Source organism: Sus scrofa, chromosome 16 (genome assembly GCF_000003025.6).
Source record: "Sus scrofa isolate TJ Tabasco breed Duroc chromosome 16, Sscrofa11.1, whole genome shotgun sequence".
Taxonomy (NCBI): Eukaryota; Metazoa; Chordata; class Mammalia; order Artiodactyla; family Suidae; genus Sus; species Sus scrofa.
In genome coordinates this window covers 65,990,158-66,009,488 of record NC_010458.4, presented here as the reverse complement: position 1 = coordinate 66,009,488, position 19,331 = coordinate 65,990,158, and the positions used below count along the sequence as shown (strand labels likewise).

At 46.2% G+C, this 19,331-nt stretch overlaps 1 protein-coding gene across 4 annotated transcripts in view; it reads left to right on the top strand.

Moving 5' to 3' along the window:
• CYFIP2 (cytoplasmic FMR1 interacting protein 2) overlaps positions 7,913–19,331 on the top strand; it is a 148,993-nt gene continuing 137,574 nt past the window's right edge. The window contains exon 1 of one of the 4 annotated variants that reach the window (XM_021076692.1): positions 7,913–8,051. The gene's annotated coding sequence lies outside the window, so the exon portion shown is untranslated. Of the gene's footprint in view, positions 8,467–19,331 lie in introns of all 4 variants that reach the window. The other 3 variants (XM_021076694.1, XM_021076696.1, XM_021076693.1) reach the window with 3 other exon arrangements.

Sequence of the window (19,331 nt, the reverse complement as noted above, 5' to 3'; positions counted from 1 at the left end):
GTCCTACACAGTCCTTTGTAGGACCCACTTCTGGGCTTGACCTCCACTGGCAAATGATCCAGAGATGAAACTTTTCAAGTGGGTTGGATGAACAGAGATATTCTCTGAGCACCTATCCAGCAGATCCCATTGTGTCTGCAGTCTCCCAACACACAAGACCACCATACTTAGGAAAAGGCGGAACATACCCCATTCGGCAAGACAGGCAGCGTGTGGGGGGTGGGGGAAGAGGGAGGGAATGAAAGATCTGTGGATCCCCCAGTTAGAGGGGCTCAGGAAGATGATCTGATCAGGAAGAGGGGGTGGAGTTGAAGTTCCATTTGAACAGAGAGCACAAGTTTTCATTTAGAGTAGACATTTATTGACAGTGGCTCTGAGGGAGGTGCCAGAAATTTGGTGCAAAAGCCCATTTCCCAGAACCACCCCTTGGTGGCAGTACTGTGTGTGCGTGTGCGTGTGCGTCTGTTTCCAATGACTCTGCAATTCTTCCCAAGTCAAGATGAGTCGTTGACTCCCAGGATAAGAGAATCATATGGATATGTTATAAGGAGTTTTAGAGATCATTTGTTACCATTCACCTGCTACTACTTGGCACTGTGTCAGGTGCATGTGAATAAGACAGCTTATCAGTTGAGGACCAAACACATCACAGCCAAATTAAGATAATTCAAGAAGAACCTATTTTTTTTTATTTTTTATTGTCTTTTGCCTTTTCTAGGGCTGCTTCCCATGGCATATGGAGATTCCCAGGCTAGGGGTTGAAATGGAGCTGTAGCCCCCGGCCTATGCCAGAGCCACAGCAACACGGGATCCGAGCTGCGTCTGCAACCTACACCACAGCTCATGACAACGCCAGATCCTTAACCCACTGAGCAAGGCCAGGGATCGAACCCGCAACCTCATGGTTCCTAGTTGGATTCGTTAATCACTGAGCCATGACAGGAACTCCAAGAAGAACCTATTTAAAAAGGACTATTTAACACAGTGCGGGTTTAGAAGAACTATAGGAAGTAGTACCAAGGGTGAAGAACGGCCAAGGAGCAGTTACCAAGGCATGGGAGTGGTCACTTGATTGTGGAAGTGGAGTCTTCTGGGAACAGAGAGAAGAGGACCTTTAGCGAGGGACAGAGGAAGCCCATGGCGCATCACAAGGAGGAAGCTGTGGAATAAATACGCTGACCCCACTCTCCTCCCTTCCCTCCCTCAACTACTGGGGCTTCTTGTTGGCCAAACACACTGGTAGCCAGAGGACAAGGAAATCCTAGTAGTCCACGGAGGTCATTCTCCAGGGCAGAGGGGATAGTGAGAAGAATGAAGCGTGTCTGGAGGAGCAAGAGAAAATATCTAGTACAGACACCAACCTTCCTGTAAGAAGCCTCAGGCTAGTAAAAAGAAAAAGAAAAAAAGTCCAACACATAATTAAATACAGTTGATCTTCCTTATTTGCAGGTTCTATACTTGTAATTTCCCCTACTCGCTAAAATTTATTTATAATCCCCAAATCAATTCTTGCAGCAATTTCACGGTCATTCATGACATGCCCATGCCCAGAGCAGTGAAGTATTTGCATCATCCTACGTGCACATTCCCACCTGAGGTGGAACAAGGCGAGACCCTGCCTTCTTGTTTCAGCTCATACTATAAACAAGTATCTATTCTGACATCTATTTTGTACCAAGTTTTTTGCCCTCGGTCCTTTTTATTGGTTATCTTCTTGTTTAAAATGGCCCTCAAACACAGAGCTGAGGTGCTCTGCAAGTGCAAGAAGGTTGTGACGCATCTTACAAGGAAAACGTGTGTGTTAGATGAATGTCTTCAGCTTGAGTTCTAGGGCTAGGGACTGTGAGTTTGATGTGAACGAATCTACAATACACACAAACAAGATGTTTTTGAACGGAAACGTGCATGAAACAAAGTTAGTGTAGGTGAGACAACTTTATAAGACATAACCACGGAATGAGACTCAGCTGTGATTGCAGAGAGCTGTTGCAGGGTCATCGGGTGGAGCAGGGGTCACAACCCAGTGGGAGCACAAAGAAGAGTGAAAACACCTAAGGAATCCAGAAGGGCTTCACAGAGGAAGTGATGTTTGAGCTATGTCTTCAAGGGTAAAATGTGAGTTCAGTTCCTAAGGGAGGGGGATTTGGAAGAACATTTCAGGCAGCAAACCCAGCATGCAAAATCACATCTTATTCCAGCTTCTTCCCTTGCACTATTTTTATGTTAGGGCTGGGAACCTTGGTACCCACAGCCAGCAGGTACTGGAGAATCAGTTAGAGGAATTGAGTGGATTCTGATACTTCATCCTCCAGGTTCACATCTACCCACACCTGTATCCACCCATCTAGGGCTACTAAGAGTCCCTGATCCTTTTTCATTCTCTCAGACTCATTTTGAGTACAAATGTCTATGAGCTGAGACAAGCTATAGAAAGATTTGTTTGCTTTCCTCTTGTGTATATCTCAAAGCACTTTCCCATCAGAGATGATGGTTGATCTCTGCAGCAGCTTCAAGGCAGAAGGGTGGGTGAAGGGATCTCACGTGCCAGAAAGCGGAAGTGATAACACAGCGTGCCTAAGGTGGAAGAGCTACTCATCACCAGTGAGATTAGAGCTTAGATCTTATTCCAAGTCCTGCATTCTTCCCAGAGGTCACACCAAAGTTCAAACCATGGTAATAATAATAAAAACAATAAAAGCTCTTATTCTTGAGCATATATTATGGCTCTGCTTAGTGTGTGACATTGACTATTTCATTTAATCTTCCAAGAACCCAAAAGATAGGAAAAATTATGATCTTCTCAATTTTATAGATGAGCAGTTCAGGGCTTGGTAAATTAGAAAAACCATTCATGGCCCCTCAACTAGGAAGTGGCAGAATGGTAGCTCGAAGCTAGACCTGTCTGTTCCCAAATGTGATACTCCCAAACATTCTGCGGGGTTGACTATAGGGCCACAAGGCCAGCCCCTGAGAATACTGCAGCGCCAACCTCACTATACCTTGGCTACGTTGTTGCATTCCAAATCTGGCTTGGAGTATGCTCAAACTGTCTTTATCAGTTTTTATTCAAAATTACTGCACATAGCATTTATTTAAGTAAAGATGAAAGGTTATTTGCTGTCAAGTTATATGTGAAATATCTGACCTTCAAGGGAGGCCAGTTCTCTAGAAGTTATGGGAATAAAGCAAAGAGGGAGTTCCCATCATGGCTCAGTGGTAACGAACCTGACTGATATCCAGGAAGACAAGGGTTTGATCCCTGGCCTTGCTCAATGGGTTAAGGATCCGGCCTTGCCATGACCTGTGGTGTAGGTCGCAGATGCAGTTCAGATCTGGCATTGCTGTGGCTGTGGCCTAGGCTGGCAGCTACAGATCTGATTCAGCCCCTAGCCTGGGAACTTCCATATGCTGTGGGTGCAGCCCTAAAAAGACAAAAAAAAAAAAAAAAAAAAAGAAGAGAGAGAGACAGAGAGACAGAGAGACAGAGAGAGAGAAAAGAAAAGAAAAGAAAGCAAAGAGAAAGACAGCAGAGAAGGGCGGGAATGCATTTCCAAATGGTCCAGGAAGAAGCTGCAATGTCTCAATAGGAAAACAGCCCCAATAAAACAACAGGGCTGAGAATTTTGTGAGGATAAAATTAGCACATCCATACACACTGCTTGGTATAGAAAATGACCCCAAAAACATCCAATAAATGTTAATTTAAAATATATGCTTTAAACAAATTATTTCAGATTCAAAGAAGGAAAGAGGCAACCTAGTTTCCTACAGAAAGACCGAGGTCTGAGTCCAGCTGGCCTTGGGCAACTGGTATCTTCCCTGGGCCCCAGTTCTTTCATGTATAAAATGAGGCAATTTTGAACAAGTGGTCAGGTTTTATCTAGTGGATAATGTAAACTGTGTAACAGGCCATCAAGTTTCTCTTTTCCTGCTAACTACATGAATCAAATACATAAGTCTACTAGCACATGAAGCAAGCCTGTAGCACAGGAAGATATTTTTTGCAGTATTCATATTTTCTCTTCATCTCACAGCTATTCCCCTCTTTTTTTTAAAAAAAAAATTATTACCAATTAAAAACATTTATTTTGTTTTATTTTATTTTATTTTTTGCTTTTTAGGGCCACACCTGGGACACATGGAAGTTCCCAGGCTAGGGGTCAAATTGGAGCTGCAGCTGCTGGCCTATACTATAGCCACAGCAACTCAGGATCCAAGCCACATCTGCATCCTACACCACAGCTCATGGCAACACTGGATCCCCGACTCACTGAGTGAGGCCAGGGATTGACCTGCATCCTCATGGATACTAGTCGAATTTGTTTCTGCTGCACCACAACAGGAACACCCTAAAAAAACATTTAAATATAATGTATCTCCATACCTTGCATTAAATGCATTTTTGGAATAGAATGGCATACTCATGAAAATATGGATTTGGTTTAGGAGGGGGGGAAATGAGGCTATATATAATTTTGGCTAAAGGTTAAAATCATGAGTTTTGGTTTCCTGACCTTGGGTGAGTTATTTCACCTGCCTCAGTTTCCTCAGTTATAAAATGGGGCTAACAATGATAGTTTACTCAGAGGATAATTTTGAATATTAGCTAAGAGTGCAGTAGGTAAATGTTAGCCATCATTATTAATATTAATACTTATGTTTTCTCTCTCCATAACCAATTCTTATGCCCATTCCAGATGCTCCACTCTTGGTTTCTATGAAGCAGGGTCTGCCAATGGATTTTAAATGGAACCTTAGATTTTGTGATTGATTTTGGGCTTTTCTAAAAACAAGGCAATGTTGCCACATACGGAACCATAACACGTGGCCCACAGCTTTGTAGGTGGCAAAGCAATTCTCGCCTGATAGCTATGATCCTCTCCTTGGTGAAGGGGCAGCCTGGGGCTGGATAGGAAGGATATCTAAGCAGCACACAGATGACTTCAAATTTGAATGGCAATGTGTAAACCAAGCTTTTGCTTTTGATTTTTATTCAACCCACTTTTACGATTAATTGTATTATTTCACATAATAGAACACCTCTCATGTGCTAGGCTCTGAGAATGTAATGGGGAACAAGACACATCTCTGCTCTCTTAGATTTTATGCTTGAATGGTGGTATGCAGGTTAAGTGTGTCAACAATTACAAGACAGCATAACAAGTGGTAGGGTAGAGGAAGCCCAGGGAGCTATGGATGCAAGGACAGCCTACCCTAACCCAACCCCAACATGGACAGGTCATGGAGGCAGTGACAACTATGCAGATCCCAGAAGGATGAATAGAAGTTAGGCAGTATTGTTGGGGGGAAGGTCTGGAAGGGACAGGGAAAGGAAGAGCGATCACTCCAAGCAAAAAAGCCCAGCTTGTGCCAGGGCCACGTGCAAGAGAGAACCCAGTAAGTTTGGGGAATGAAAGACTCCTAGATGAAGCACAGTGAGTTTTCTCGAAGCAGAAGAGACTGAAGAGGCAGATGTCAGATCATGGAGACCCTTGTAAGCCATGGTAAGGAGTTCTGGCTCCATCCTGAGAGCGGTGAGGAGTTAGCAAAAGGCATTAAGCATGGCGGGGACAAGTCTTTTGTTTTCACTCATGCAATTTTCTACCCACAGAGGGACCTTTGAGTATATCCAACCTACTTCCCTTTATAGATGGAGAAAGAGAGGTGAAATGACTTGTCTAACATCACTTGGTTGCAAAACCCGGACCAAAAGGCGAACCTCTAGATTTCTAACACAGTAGTTTCAACAAGACCGTATTACTTCCTCTTATAACCAAACAATTCAAGGGGGCAGTGAATTATTTTTGCCTAAGATCTAACCCAGTATATACATAACTGTCTCTTTTTGTTGTTGTTTGTCTTTTTGCCTTTTCTAGGGCCGATCCTGCGGCATATGGAGGTTTCCAGGCTAGGGGTCTAATTGGAGCTGAAGCTGCCAGCCTATGCCACAGGCACAGCAACGCAGGATCTGAGCCGCATCTGCGACCTACACCACAGCTTATGGAAAAACCGGATCCTTAACCCGCTGAGCGAGGCCGGGGATCAAACCCGCAACCTCATGGTTCCTAGTCCGATTTGTTAACCATTGAGCCACAACAGGAACTCCCTGTTGTTGTTCTTTTTAAGCAACACATTCCTGCAAAGTGAAAAGACAAGGAAGGAGCCACAGGGAGAAATACATCTTCCATAAATCTACAACATCTGAAATAATATGCCATTTAGAATGAAAATCCAATCTCTCATTGTTAAATACTTGTAATCACTGACACCCCAAATCCCAAGGATCACAGTTGAAAAATTAAAAAAAAAAAAAAGGGGGGGGGAGGATCTTGCTGCGGTTCAGCAGTAACAAACCCAACTAGTATCCATGAGCATGTGGGTTTGATCCCTGGCCTTACTCAGTGTGTTAAGGATCCAGCATTGCCATGAGCTGTGGTGTAGGTTGCAGATGCAGCTTGGATATGGAGTTGCTGTGGCTGTAGCATAGACCTGCAGCTACATCTCTGATTTGACCCCTAGCTTGGGAACTTTCACATGTCATGGGTGGGGCCCTAAAAAGACACACACAAAAAAGGAAACCTCAGTTCTCTTTTTAAAGCCATCCTCCACAAACACCCCCACAGCTTTCTCACATGGCATCAGGGACAGAAATGTATATGTATACATAAGTCATCCTTTCTGAAATAGAGATTTAAATTAGAATGAGTGATGTAACATCAAACCACAAAGGATCATGAATCCTGAGCACTCGGGAAAGGATGTGAGATCAGCGAGGACAAAGACTTATACAAGTCCTTTGCTGAGTGTTGAGTAATGTGGCTCCTCTATAAATAACCCTTGATAGGAAGAGCTGAGTGATGAACTTTACATTTGCAAGCCCCTCAGATATATTTCAGGAAAGTTCCCTTGTAGCAAGACTTTACCCCCTAACTTTAAAACATCTCAAATGATTTCAAATCATTTACCTTGTGAAGTAGGAAAGGCAACGATTATTCCCCACATTTTAGATGTGGTGGCATCTCAGGAACAGAGTGGTGAAGTGACTTGCTCAGGGGTCCCAAGGTTGGAATTAGGTGTTGTCTGACTTCCACCTGGTTTGAGGCCCCGCCAGGATGCATTTCAATGTGAACCATTTCTTTGGAGGGCCCTAAATGGCAAATAAGTCTTGAAGAGAAAAGTGCCTGTCCTCTCAATTCCTTCTCTAATTTCCGTCATCATGGATTTGCCTTTTTGTCCATTAGGCAATTAATTCTTCCTGAATGAAGTTGAGGCAGGCCTCTGCTTAAGAGATGGCAGCTTCAGGGATTCCACACCAAGGAAGTGAAAGAGAGAACCAGTAGGTATTCTTGAACAGAGGAGCAGCATTTGGGATCAGACTCCATTGGCAGAAGCCCTCTCCCCAACTCTCAGGTTTATTTTCTACCATTTCACCCTGTTTCTTTTTTTCTTTTTTTTTTTTTTTCCACAAAACGGTCTTTTAGCTGAAACTGGACATTTGCCAAGTTAATTTATGCCATGTATCTCCTGATAGATGATAAGCTCCAGAAGGGCAGAGACTCTGTCTTTTGCATACCCCAGTGCATACTCAGCTCCTGGCACGGTGCTTGGAACGAAAGAAGTGCTCGAAAAATATGCATTTGGAAATCATGTGAGATCAATGAGATCCTAATGGAGCCCAAAGGATCAGTCCTCCCACAAGCTGCAGGTGTGGTTCCTGGGTCTGAGGGGCCCGGGAAAATCCTCCCTAAGCGATGTAGCTGGCTCTCCTGGGGCGAGAGGTCCGGGTGCAGGTCTGGGATGCGCCAGCCGCGCTGAGGGACGCACCCAGAGCCCCTGGCCGCAGCCATTTCCTGCTCTTTGTGTGACAGGCGCGGCGGCGAAGGGGCGGGGTGCGGGGAACGGAGGAGGAGCCGCAGCGGATGGAGGGGCGGGGCCGAGGGCGGGCCCAAGCGCGGCGGCCGCCGAGCCGGGCCAGGCAGAGCATCCTGCGCCCCGGCGCGGGGCCCCCGCCGTATCCTCGGGCAGCTCCCCTAGACCTGCTGCAGACCCAGGTAAGCGGCGCTCGCAGGCCTCGGGGCCGGCGTGGAGACCGGGATGCTGCTGGGGATGTCGACGCAGCCGTAGAGATGCGCGAGGGGCTCGCACCCCTTCTCCCAGCGCCGTGGGGGTGCTCGGCGCGGCGGCCGGGCTAGCCCGGCCTGGGGGCCCCAAGAAGCTCCCAGAGGCCGGGCCTCGGGCCCAGCACAGCCCGCTGCCCCCTTTGGCCCACCCTAGTGCCTGAGGCGCGGACCGCCTTCGGGGAGGCACCGACGCATGGAGAAGCTGAGGCGCGGTGGCGGTGGCAGCAGCAGCAGGTGCGCGGCCTGGGCCGAAGCCACCCGCCTGGGAGGAAGCGGCGCTCCTGTCGAGCATCTGAAGCACCTGCAGCGGCCGCGAGGCCGGCGGTGGCGACCTCCCGGCGCCCAGGTACCGCAGAGCGCCGGCCACCGCCTCTGCTGCCGCCTCTGCCGCTGTAGCTACCATCACCTCCCCCAGGGCCAGCTAGAGCCGCCTGGGCCCGCCTGGCAGCCGCCTTGGACGCAGCGCGCCCTGTAGTGAACGTGAGATGGGTGGAGCAGGGGTCTCCGCAGCGTTGTTTCGGGGTGGGGGGCTTTAATGAGCGAGGAGGCAGGCCTGACCCGCTTTGAAGCCTTCTGGCCTAGCATCCTCTCCCTCTGGCTGGCTGGGGGCGGGGAGGAGGTGGGGGGAAGGGAAAGAGTGGTCTGATTCCTGGGGGAAAGGTTGGGTTTTATTTAGCTCTGTAGTGGCTTCTGCGTTGCAGGACAGCCGCCTCCCTCCAGGGGTATGCATCATCTGAAAAGGTATACAAGGGCAGTTCTCCGTGTGGCAGTGGGGGTGGGGGCGGGAAGCATGGTCTGGAGTAGGTTCTGTCTGGAAAACCTGACAGAGAAGGACACCGAGACTGCCCAGGTACCCTGCTCAGCCCAGGGAATCTGACTTTGACCTCTGCCTGTCTAGTTTCCCCACCATAGCAGTGCGACTCACCAAGGACTGATGGATGGGCCTTCAGCTCCCCTTACAGCGGGGCCCAGAAAGGGACAAGGTTATTTTCCTGTGGGCTTCTGGGCACTTGTGCCTTCGAGGCATGGTCAGAAAGGCTGGGGTAGCCCTGCAGGCATGAGGGGCAATCAGGAGAGTGCTGGTTCCCACCTCTCCCTTCCCACCTCCTGACTCTGTCACTTTTGCGCACGGGGGTGGGTAGGGGGGAAAAGGAGGGGTGTGGGGAGGCCGTCGATCTTACCTTACTCTTGGGCACAGGCGCTGTTGCAAGCCATGCTGGCAGCTGTGAAGATTATAGCTGCTGGAGGGCAAAAATCTAGGTCCATATCCCTGGACAGGGTGGTGAAGGCCTTGAAAGTTGTTTTCTCCATCAGAGCTTCTCTGCGATCCCTCCTGAGACCGCTCACCTCTGCTTCCACACAGTGCCCTGTGCTCCACCCCCACCCCCACCCCCACCCTATTCTCCTGTGCCAGAAATTGTTTTCAAGAAAGGAGCCAGTGAAGGCATTTATCCTCAAAGAGCCAAATACAAACAAATTTCCCATTAGACGCAGAGCAGGTGCTTTAGAAGTCATTTGACCAGAAAGGAAACAGAGGCTTAGAGGCATTTTAATGGGAAACAAAGCTTTTAGTAAATAATATTTCATATCTCTAACGGTGGAATTTCAGGCAGTGGGCTGGAAGTGGGAGTGGGGAACTGGGTCGCAATTTTGGGGAACAGCTCACTGAAATGACAGCTTTTAGCAGCTGTCAGTGCTGTTTGCTTGCTGCAAGGGCAGCTTTGGCCTTAAGGGCAGAAATACCATAGGAGTAGTGTGTGTGTCTGTGTGTGTGTGTGTAACTGGTCAGGGGTTACTGTCACTAGAAGGCATTGTTGAGCACTCAGTGTCTATTTGGAAGAGGTGAAACCTATAGAGAGTTACTTGTTGACACTGGCTGCCATCTGCCAGAGCAGCTACTAGGCCACAAGAAGAGTGTGTTGTTGCTCTCAAAGCCAGTTCCCCTGGCTAGTTCTGCAGGCTGAGCCTCTGGCTGGGGGCATTAGCGTGCTGTTCACTAAGCTTCTTTATTATATTTCCTGGCCAGTTCTGACTGGTTCTGTAGGCACCCAGGCCTGCCTTGTTCAGTACCTGCTGGAAATGGAAAAGGAAAAACTTGTAGGCATTAGACCGAGAGTGGGATATGAAGTCCACCAGGATAGGAGAGTTTTACTCAAAGCCAATCAGAGTCTGGCGCAGAGAAGAAAGTAGACAAGAATTTAAAGACTGGAAAAGGATCTTGGGGGAATAGTACATGTCCTATCTGAAATATTGTGCCCTCTCGGGCATGCAGTGGGCCTCTGCTGCTGTCACTGAGTGGCAAGGCGAATTAGGTGATGAATAGGCAACAGCTAATTAGCATTGGGAACAGCACTCCTGGAAAATAGTGCCGAGAGCTCCAGTCCCCACATTTGAGGATCAGCCTATACTCTCAAAGAGGTTTCTCTTGGCCACTGTTGGTCCCAGGGTTCCGCCCAGAGCTGCGCAAAATGGCCTTTTATAGCCTCCATGTGGCCACCATAACAATGAGTCTATTTCTTTACTGGCATGTATTAATTATTCACTTGTAGTTGACGAAACCAGACAGCAGTCCCCTCACTGGAGCCTTTGTAAAAGGCCTCGGGTCTTATTGTCCTGAGGAGCAAAGCCAAGTCTAGGGTCCAGAGGATGGATCCTGCATTAGTCGTGGAGATGGGGCAAGGGGGGGCGGAGCATGCAGTTACCTTGAGCAGAGACACCTGTGCCATCAGTGGTGGGGAAGGATGCTCTTATTAAATAAGGGATGCCGCAAAGTGCCTAGCACATAGTGTGTACTATTATATTTATGTGTTTATTGTTATAATGCATTAATTACATAATCATGAAGAATGTGGCTCATGTCACCTTGTATATTGTGTGTCAATTTAAGAAGACAGATTCTTTGTGTGTGTGTGTGTGTGTTGTTGACTCTGCTAAAGGATTTCATGGCCTTAGAGGGCCTCCCACAGTGAAGGTTCCACCCTGGTCGCCCAGCAGATGCCTCATTGCTGGTGTCTGTGTCCAGGAACAGCATGCCTGTGAGTTGGCTGGTGTAAGTCTTCATTGCTGAGGGTGAGGAGGCACAGGAGTTCCTGGATGTGCCCCAGTTTGGGGGAAGGAGGTTTAGCCAACCCAGAGTTCTTACCAACCCTCTGCCTCCAGTGCTTTCCTGGATGTGCTTTTCCCAGTGGAGTTGGTCTTTGTGACCAAGAAACCTGGCCCCAGGTTTACCTGCCAAAGGTAACCAAGGGAAAGCATGCTGAGATGTGATGTCTGCAAGGGCTTCAGCCAGGAAATGCTTTGGAGAAGCACAGGAAGGTGGCATAGCTGAGGGCAGAGAGAAGGGGGAGAGGGTATGCTCAGCAGCAGTCCAGAGGTAGTTCTCACATTTCGACACAGGGATCAGGAAGCACCTCTTCCTTTGCATCCGTTCAGCATTTTGCAACCCAACCAAAAACATCAAGGGCACGCTTCGCTTCCCAAGCAGAGCAGTCCGGTGGTCTTTGGACACCAGATTTATCCCTGACTTGCTGTGTGCCTTTAAACCAGCCACTACCTCTCTGAGTTTGAAAATGGGGAACCGAAAGCAGCCTGCCCAGCTTGTCACCTACCTGTTGCCACAGGAGCCCACAGATGAGATAATGTCTCTAAATCCCAGTCTGAGGAGAAAAGGCGCTGGAAACAGAGGAGGGGAGGAGGTTCCTGAATGCATGGCTCCTTTGGATGGCCGCCCTCCATTCCTAAAGGAACAATTTATTAATTATATATTGTGTGTCAATTTAAGAAGACAAATCCGTGGCCTCTCTGTACCATCGAGCCAGCAGAAAGAGAAACTGAAAGGCACTTTGTGATTCACAATTTCTGTCAAGGCCTCTGGATGGCTTTGTCTGTACAAAGGCATTTCAGAATTCGGTCAGTGGGTGTGGGATCCCTCCCAGGATGCAAAGAGGTCGGGGGCTGCTCCGTAGCCATGGCCGCCATGCAGGGGACTGTGTTGGGATGTGCCTCAGGGACCACCGTTGGGCCATACTTCTTGGACCCTGGCCACAGAAAGCAAAAACTAATTGGGTGCGGATTCTTGAAAGAAATCATTTTGAGAAGGTGGAGCTTGGGTTCAGGCAGAATTTGGGGGGCTCCTTCTGACCGAGTGGCATTTTGAAAGACTTTCGACAACTCAGAAGCAGTACGAGGAGAGAGGATAGTAAACATGACCTTCTGGAGAGAGGCCCGAGAAAGACCCAGCGATGATTCCATCAATAGGCCCTTTGAGTTTGTGTTTGCATTATCATTAGGCCATCAGAGAGCCGTGGTTCTCCAATGTTAATCTCTTCGCGGAACAGAGGGGGTGTGTGTAGTGTGTCCGTGGTGTGTGGTCTCTGTCTTCCAAATACGGCAGAAGATGAGGTCCTGTGCAGAAAGTAAAGGTAGTGGACTGGGTAGGAAAGTGCAGGAAACGTCCGGAGGTTTGGAACAGCTGCCTCTGTGGGTGGAATAAGAAATCAACTGGGGATGAATGAGAGGATTGTCTAGTGAAGGCCCAGCTGAGGTCAGAGAGAATCTGCAGGGCTGACCCTCATCGAAGACACTCAGTAACTCGGTCTTAACTGAAGGAACACCTGAGAGTGATTTTCTTTTCGTGCTTTTAAAACGTGCTATCTTAAGACTGATGCTGGCAAGGTATGCATGGTGAGACAAGAATTCAAAACCAGGGGTCAAACCCTTCACGCTGTACCTTCATGTGGAAAAGAGAAATGAGGTTCTGCTTTTTATGGTTTGAGGTGGAAACTGTGTGACAGAAGAATTTTCTTTCTTTCTTTTTTTTTTTTTTTTTTGGTCTTTTTGTTGTTGTTGTTGTTGCTATTTCTTGGGCCGCTCCCGCGGCATATGGAGGTTCCCAGGCTAGGGGTTGAATCGGAGCTGTAGCCACCGGCCTACGCCAGAGCCACAGCAACGTGGGATCCGAGCCGCGTCTGCAACCTACGCCACAGCTCACGGCAACGCCGGATCCTTAACCCACTGAGCAAGGGCAGGGACCGAACCCGCAACCTCATGGTTCCTAGTCGGATTCATTAACCACTGCGCCACGACGGGAACTCCAGAAGAATTTTCTAAAGATATCTCCTCAGATTCCTATAGTAATAAGGCTGATTTAGATATGGGCCCTGGAGGGACCATAATGTTTAAAAAAATTTTTTTTTTTCAACCAGAAGACATATATTTTGGCCATTGGCTCTTGCATTCAACAAATCGTTCATGAAGTGTTTTTTTTAAATGATTTTTATTTTTTCCTTATAGCTGGTTTACCGTGTTCTGTCAATTTTCTACAGTACAGCAAGGTGACCCAGGCACACATACATAGAGACATTCTTTTTCTCACATTATCCTCCATCATGCTCCAGCATAAGGGACAAATATCGTTCCCAGTGCTATACAGCAGGATCGTCAAGCGTCAACTAAGCAAGTTAAGGCCTAGTATGTGCCCAGCTCTGTGTTACTTGCTGTGGGTCAACCCCGCAAAAGATGAATATCCTTGTCCTTTCTGGTGAGCCAAGGAATTAGTAAAATAGAAAGCGGTTTCTAATGCAGTAGGAAATTATGGACTGCAGAGTGTGAGAGCTATAAGACTCCAAGAAATGAAGGTTGTGGTAGGGTCCAGCTGATTAGACCTTCATCGAGGAGGGCTGTCTTGAAGTGGGCCATGGCCATGGTCAAGAGTAGGATATGAGAAGGGGAGGAGACTGTGCACGAGGGAATGGAGAGAATTTGAGCAAAGGCACAAGGCAAGAATGTCCATAGGCAGGTTTATGGCACCCTAAATTCCCTGGCCAGAGTGGACAGGCCGTGTTGGGAAGCATAATGTCCAAGGGAGCCCTTTGGATGGAGTGTCCAGTCTGAAGTCGCAGTCATTTGCTTTTGAGTTGGAAGGGCCCTGAGCTCAGTGATTCCTAACTAACTGTATGGGGTTTTCCTTTGTTTTTTTCTCTAATACATTTGGTGGGCAGTCTAAGCCTCTTATCCCAGCATCACACCCAATGGCCAGTCCCTTCCCCAACTTTATCCTATTTTCTCCCTGTCAAGAAAAGAGATGAACATTCAAGCAATTATATCGTGGGAGAGCCCTTCTTCATATGTAATAAAAAGCAGCTTATTTGCAAACCTCCTTTCTTAAACTGTAAATTAGGACAAGTTACCACAATAACCTTTACAACCAAGGTTTTACCATCATGGTTGAGAACCACTGCCAGGCCAACCTCCAGATTTTACAGACAGGGAAATTGTGCTTGTAGGGTGAGTGAAAACGTGGCTGGAAGGCCCATGTTGGCCTTCAGACTGAGCCACGTTCAAGTTGTAATTTCACATCTGAGAAGGTGAGGTTTGCATGCTCCGAGCCGTTGGCTGAACTGAAGTCTCACTCTTTGTTTCCACAGCAGATGTGGTGGCTTCCCTTTCTGGGTTTTAGCAGGTGCTTCGGAGAGGCAACTCCTCTCCCCATCCACAAGTCACGTTGGCACCCTGCCTGTGGTGTCCTGTCACAGGCCCCGTGGGAGCAAATCAGCAAGCTACCTTCGGTGGCGTGACCTCCCCTCCTGAGAGCATAGGATCTGCCTGGTTGGGTTATCAACGGAAAGGCCCCCTCGACCCTGGCAGCACAGGAAGCAGCTGAGTGAAATGACGAAAGCCGTGGCAAGCCCTTGAGCCCCACTAGGATCTTTTTCTTTGCTGTAGACAAAGGGGAGGGGAGGCTTCTCCAGAGACCCAGGCTGAGGCTGACTTGGACTCCTCTGCTCTGACTCAGGTCTCCTGTGTGGAGAGAAGCTGCAGGTGACAGGGCCTCTGGGCCCAGGAGACCCACAGGGAGGGACTTACACAGCACAAGACAGTGCTGTGGACTGGCCAGATGTCCAACTGCCAGCAAGGAAGCCTCGGGTTCTTGTCTTTTAAAGTAAAGTTTAAAATTTTGATCAAAACAATACATGCATATGCTTAAAACAATCACTTGTAATGAAAAACAACCATCCAGCATCCACCTCCTTTAGAGGCCGCTGCTTTTAACTCACCGTTTCTTCAAGTAGTTGCCTCCAGATCTCTCAATGATATGCTTACGCTGCTGCTTCTTGATTTATCTAGGCGGTGCATTGTCTGTGTACTTCCTGCTGTGACGGACAAAGATTGCACTTTCTGACACCAGCCCCCTTCCTCCCCTGTCCTCATCTCCCAAGATAGTAAGAGCTCTGTCTTACCTAAATCATGTTTAAAGTGGCACCGTTATTCAGACATGTAATTGATAACCACTAGAGAGCCAAGTATTGCCCTTGGATTGTATTTCCTTTCTTACATGAATTTTTGTTTTATTGCAGAATTGGAACCCTCCCTCCTGCCCTCCGTCCCGTCTGTCTGATACTTCTCTTTTTCTTTTGCAGCACTGTCCTATCAGGTATCAAGTATTGTGTCAGGTCTTCTTGTCTCCCCAGGAAGTTGCAGTGTTAGCCTAGCTCTGCCCCTAACTAGACAAGGGGCCCTGCCCAAGTCCCCTTGTCTCTTGACCTCAGGGGGCTCATGGTTGAAAGAGCGCTCAGGTAGGAGGCTAGAGGTCCATCTTGTCCTCATTCTGAACCTCAGAGCTCACTCTCCCTCACCCCAGAGATTTTTCTGTCTGAGGAGTCTCTTCTCCTGGATGGAACAGTCCCAGGCCCTGACAGGTGGCAGAGCCAAAAGAACAGGCAGGGGAGGGGCCCGATTTGGGCCCTGCCTCATGGTTGTCCGCTCACCCTGCCTCTGACCAGAGGGCTGCTCCCTGGGGTAGTGTGGCTGCATCTCTTGCTCTTTTTTTCTCCCCTGTTCATTTTTATTCAGTGCAGGGAGCGTCACAGTTCCCCCAAGTCTCCAAGCTCCTATTCCAGCTCCATCTCTTTTCGTGTCACTCCTGCTTATGCTGTCTACCCAAAGTTCTCCCAAAGGAGTCATACAAATACTGACCTTTTTGGTAAGAGCATGATTGATACATAGCTCACATACTATTCAGTTCACTCATTTAAAGCATATGGTTCAGTGATTTATTTTTTATTTATTTATTTATTTTTTTGGCTGCAGCTTGTATAAGTCCCCGGACCAGGGATCAAACCCATGCCATAGCAGCAACCCAAGCCACTGCAGTGGCAACGATGGATCTTTAAACTGCTCTGTCCCAAGAGAATTCCCAGTCCATTGATTTTTTGATATGCCCAAAGTTGTACAACTATCATCAAGATTAATTTTTATAACTTACTTATCACCCCAGAAAAAAAACCTCATGCCTTTTAGCAACACCACCAATTCCCCCCAATCTCTACTCCAAGTCTAATCTGCCTTATAGATTAATCTATACATTTGCCTATTCTGGACATTTCCTTAAAAAAGCATATTGTGCTTATTTCACTTAGTATGATATTTTCAAAGTATAGTGTGTATCCATAATTCATTCCTTTTTGTGGCTGAATAATATTCCAGGGTGTGGATATACTGTATGTTATTCATCCATTCTTCAGTTGATGAACATTTGAGATGTTTCCATTTTTTTGGAAAATTCCATTCTTTTTTTTTTTTGGCAAATAATGCTACTGTAAATATTCATGTACAGGGGTGGGTTTTTTTTATTACTCAAATGAATTTATCACATCTGTAGTTGTATAATGATCATAACAATTGATTTCACAGGATTTCCATCCCACAGTCCAAGCATATTCCCCCACCCCCCAAAACTGTCTCCTCCGGAGACCATAAGTTTTTCAGTGTCTGTGAGTCAGCATCTGTTCTGCAAAGAAGTTCCGTCTGTCCTTTTTTCGGATTCCACATGTCTGTGAAAGCATTGGATGTTGGTGTCTCATTGTATGGCTGACTTCACTTAGCATGATAGTTTCTAGGTCCATCCATGTTGCTAAAAATGCTGGTATTTCATTCCTTTGAATGGCTGAGTCATATTCCATTGTGTATATGTACCACCTCTTCTTGAGCCACTCCTCTGTCAATGGACATTTAGGTTGTTTCCATGTCTTGGCTATTGTAAATAGTGCTGCAATGAACACTGGAGTACATGTGTCTTTGTGAGTCGTGGTTTTCTCTGGATAGATGCCCAGGAGTGGGATTGCTGGATCAAATGATAGTTCTATATTCAGTTTTCTGAGGCATCTCCATACTGCTTTCCACAGTGGTTGCACCACTTTACAATCCCACCAACAGTGTACTAGGGTTCCTTTTTCTCCACACCCTCTCTAGCACTTATTGTTTGTAGACTTTTGGATGATGGCCATTCTGGCTGGTGTAAGGTGGTACCTCATTGTGGTTTTGATTTGCATTTCTCTAATAATGAGTGATGTTGAACATCTTTTCATGTGTTTTTTGGCCATCTGTATGTTTTTTTGGAGAACTGTCTGTTTAGATCTTCCGTCCATTTTTTGATGGGGTTGTTTGTTTTTTTGGTATGGAGCTGCAGAAGTTGTTTATAAATTTTGGAGATTAATCCCTTGTCAGTCTATTCACTTGCAAAGATTTTCTCCCATTCTGTGGGTTGTCTTTTCGCTTTGTTTAGGGTTTCCTTTGCTGTGCAGAAACTTTGAATATATGTTTTTTTTGAATATATGTTTTCATTTCTCTTTGGAATATACCTAGGTGTGGTTACTGAGGTAGGTTATATGGTAACTCTGCATTTAAAATGTGGGGGGACTGCCAAACTTTTTCAAAGTGGCTGCACTATTTTACATTCCTACCAGTGATGAATAAGTGTTCAAATTTCCCTCACCAACACTTGTAATCATCTATCTTTTTGATTATAACCATTCTAGTGCACATGAAGTAATAGCGCATTTTGATTTTGATTTTATTTCCCTAATGACTAGGGATAATAATCATCTTTTTTATGTGACTCGTGGCCATTTGTCTATCTTCTTTGGAGAAAAGTCAGTTCAGATCCTTGGCTAATTGTTTAAATTGGGCTGTCTATATTATTGAATTATAAGAGTTCTTTATATATTCAGCATAACTTAACAGATATATGATTTCCAAATATTTTCTCCCATTCTGTGGATTGCCTTTTCATTGTCTTCTGATGTCCTTTGAATTACAAAAGTTTTAAGTTTAATTTTAATGATATGTAGTTTTAGCTATTGTTTCATTGCTCGCACTTTTGGTATCATGCATATTCCAAAGTCGCAAAGATTTATGCCTTTTTTTTCTAAAAGCTTTATAGTTTTAGGTCTTTGATCCACTTTGAGTTAGTTTGTGATATGATTTGAGGGAGAGGTTGAACTTCATTCTTTTACATGCAGATGTCCAGTTGTCCCAGCACCATTTGTTGAAAAGAGTATTTTTTTTTCCCCATTGAATTTTCCTGGTACCCTTCTCAAAAATCAGTTGACCATAAATTTGATGGTTTATTCTCTTTCTCAATTCTGTTTCATTGATCCATATGTCTGTCCTTATGACAGCATCACATGATTATGATGACATTGTAGTAAGTTTTTAAATAAAAAAAAAATGCATGTTCTCCAATTTTGTTCTTTTCGAAGATTGTTTTGGCCATTCTCGGTGGGTCCTTTGAATTTCTGTATGAATTTTAGGACTAGCTTGTCAGTTCTGCACAGAAGCTTGCTAGGATGTGGATAGGGATCGAGTTGGGTCTGTGTCAGTTTGGGAAATATTGCCACCTTAACAATGTCTTCCAGTCTATGAAAGTGGGGTATCTTTTCATTTATTTGGGCTGTCTTTAATTTTTTTTTCAACAGTATTTTATAGTCTTCAAAGTAAACGAATACTTTTTGCTAAATTTAGTCCTAAGGTTGGTATTATTTTCAATGCTATTATATGTAGAATTGTTTTCCCAATTTCACTTTATTTATTTTAATTAAAAAAAATTTTTTTTGGCTTTTTAGGGTTGTACCCACAGCATATGGAAGTTCCCAGGCTAGGGGTCTAATTGGAGCTGCAGCTGCTGGCCTACGCCACAGCCACAGCAACACCAGATCTGAGCCTCATCTTTGACCTACACTGCAGCTCATGGCAACACCAGGTCCTTAACCTGCTGAGCGAGGCCAGTGATCAAACCCCCGTCTTCATGAATACTAGTCAGATTCATTACTGTACTGCTGAGCCACAACGGGAACTTCCCAATTTTCATTTTATAGTGAGTGTTGCTAATGATTAAGATGCAATGGATTTTTATATGTTGACATTATCAACCTT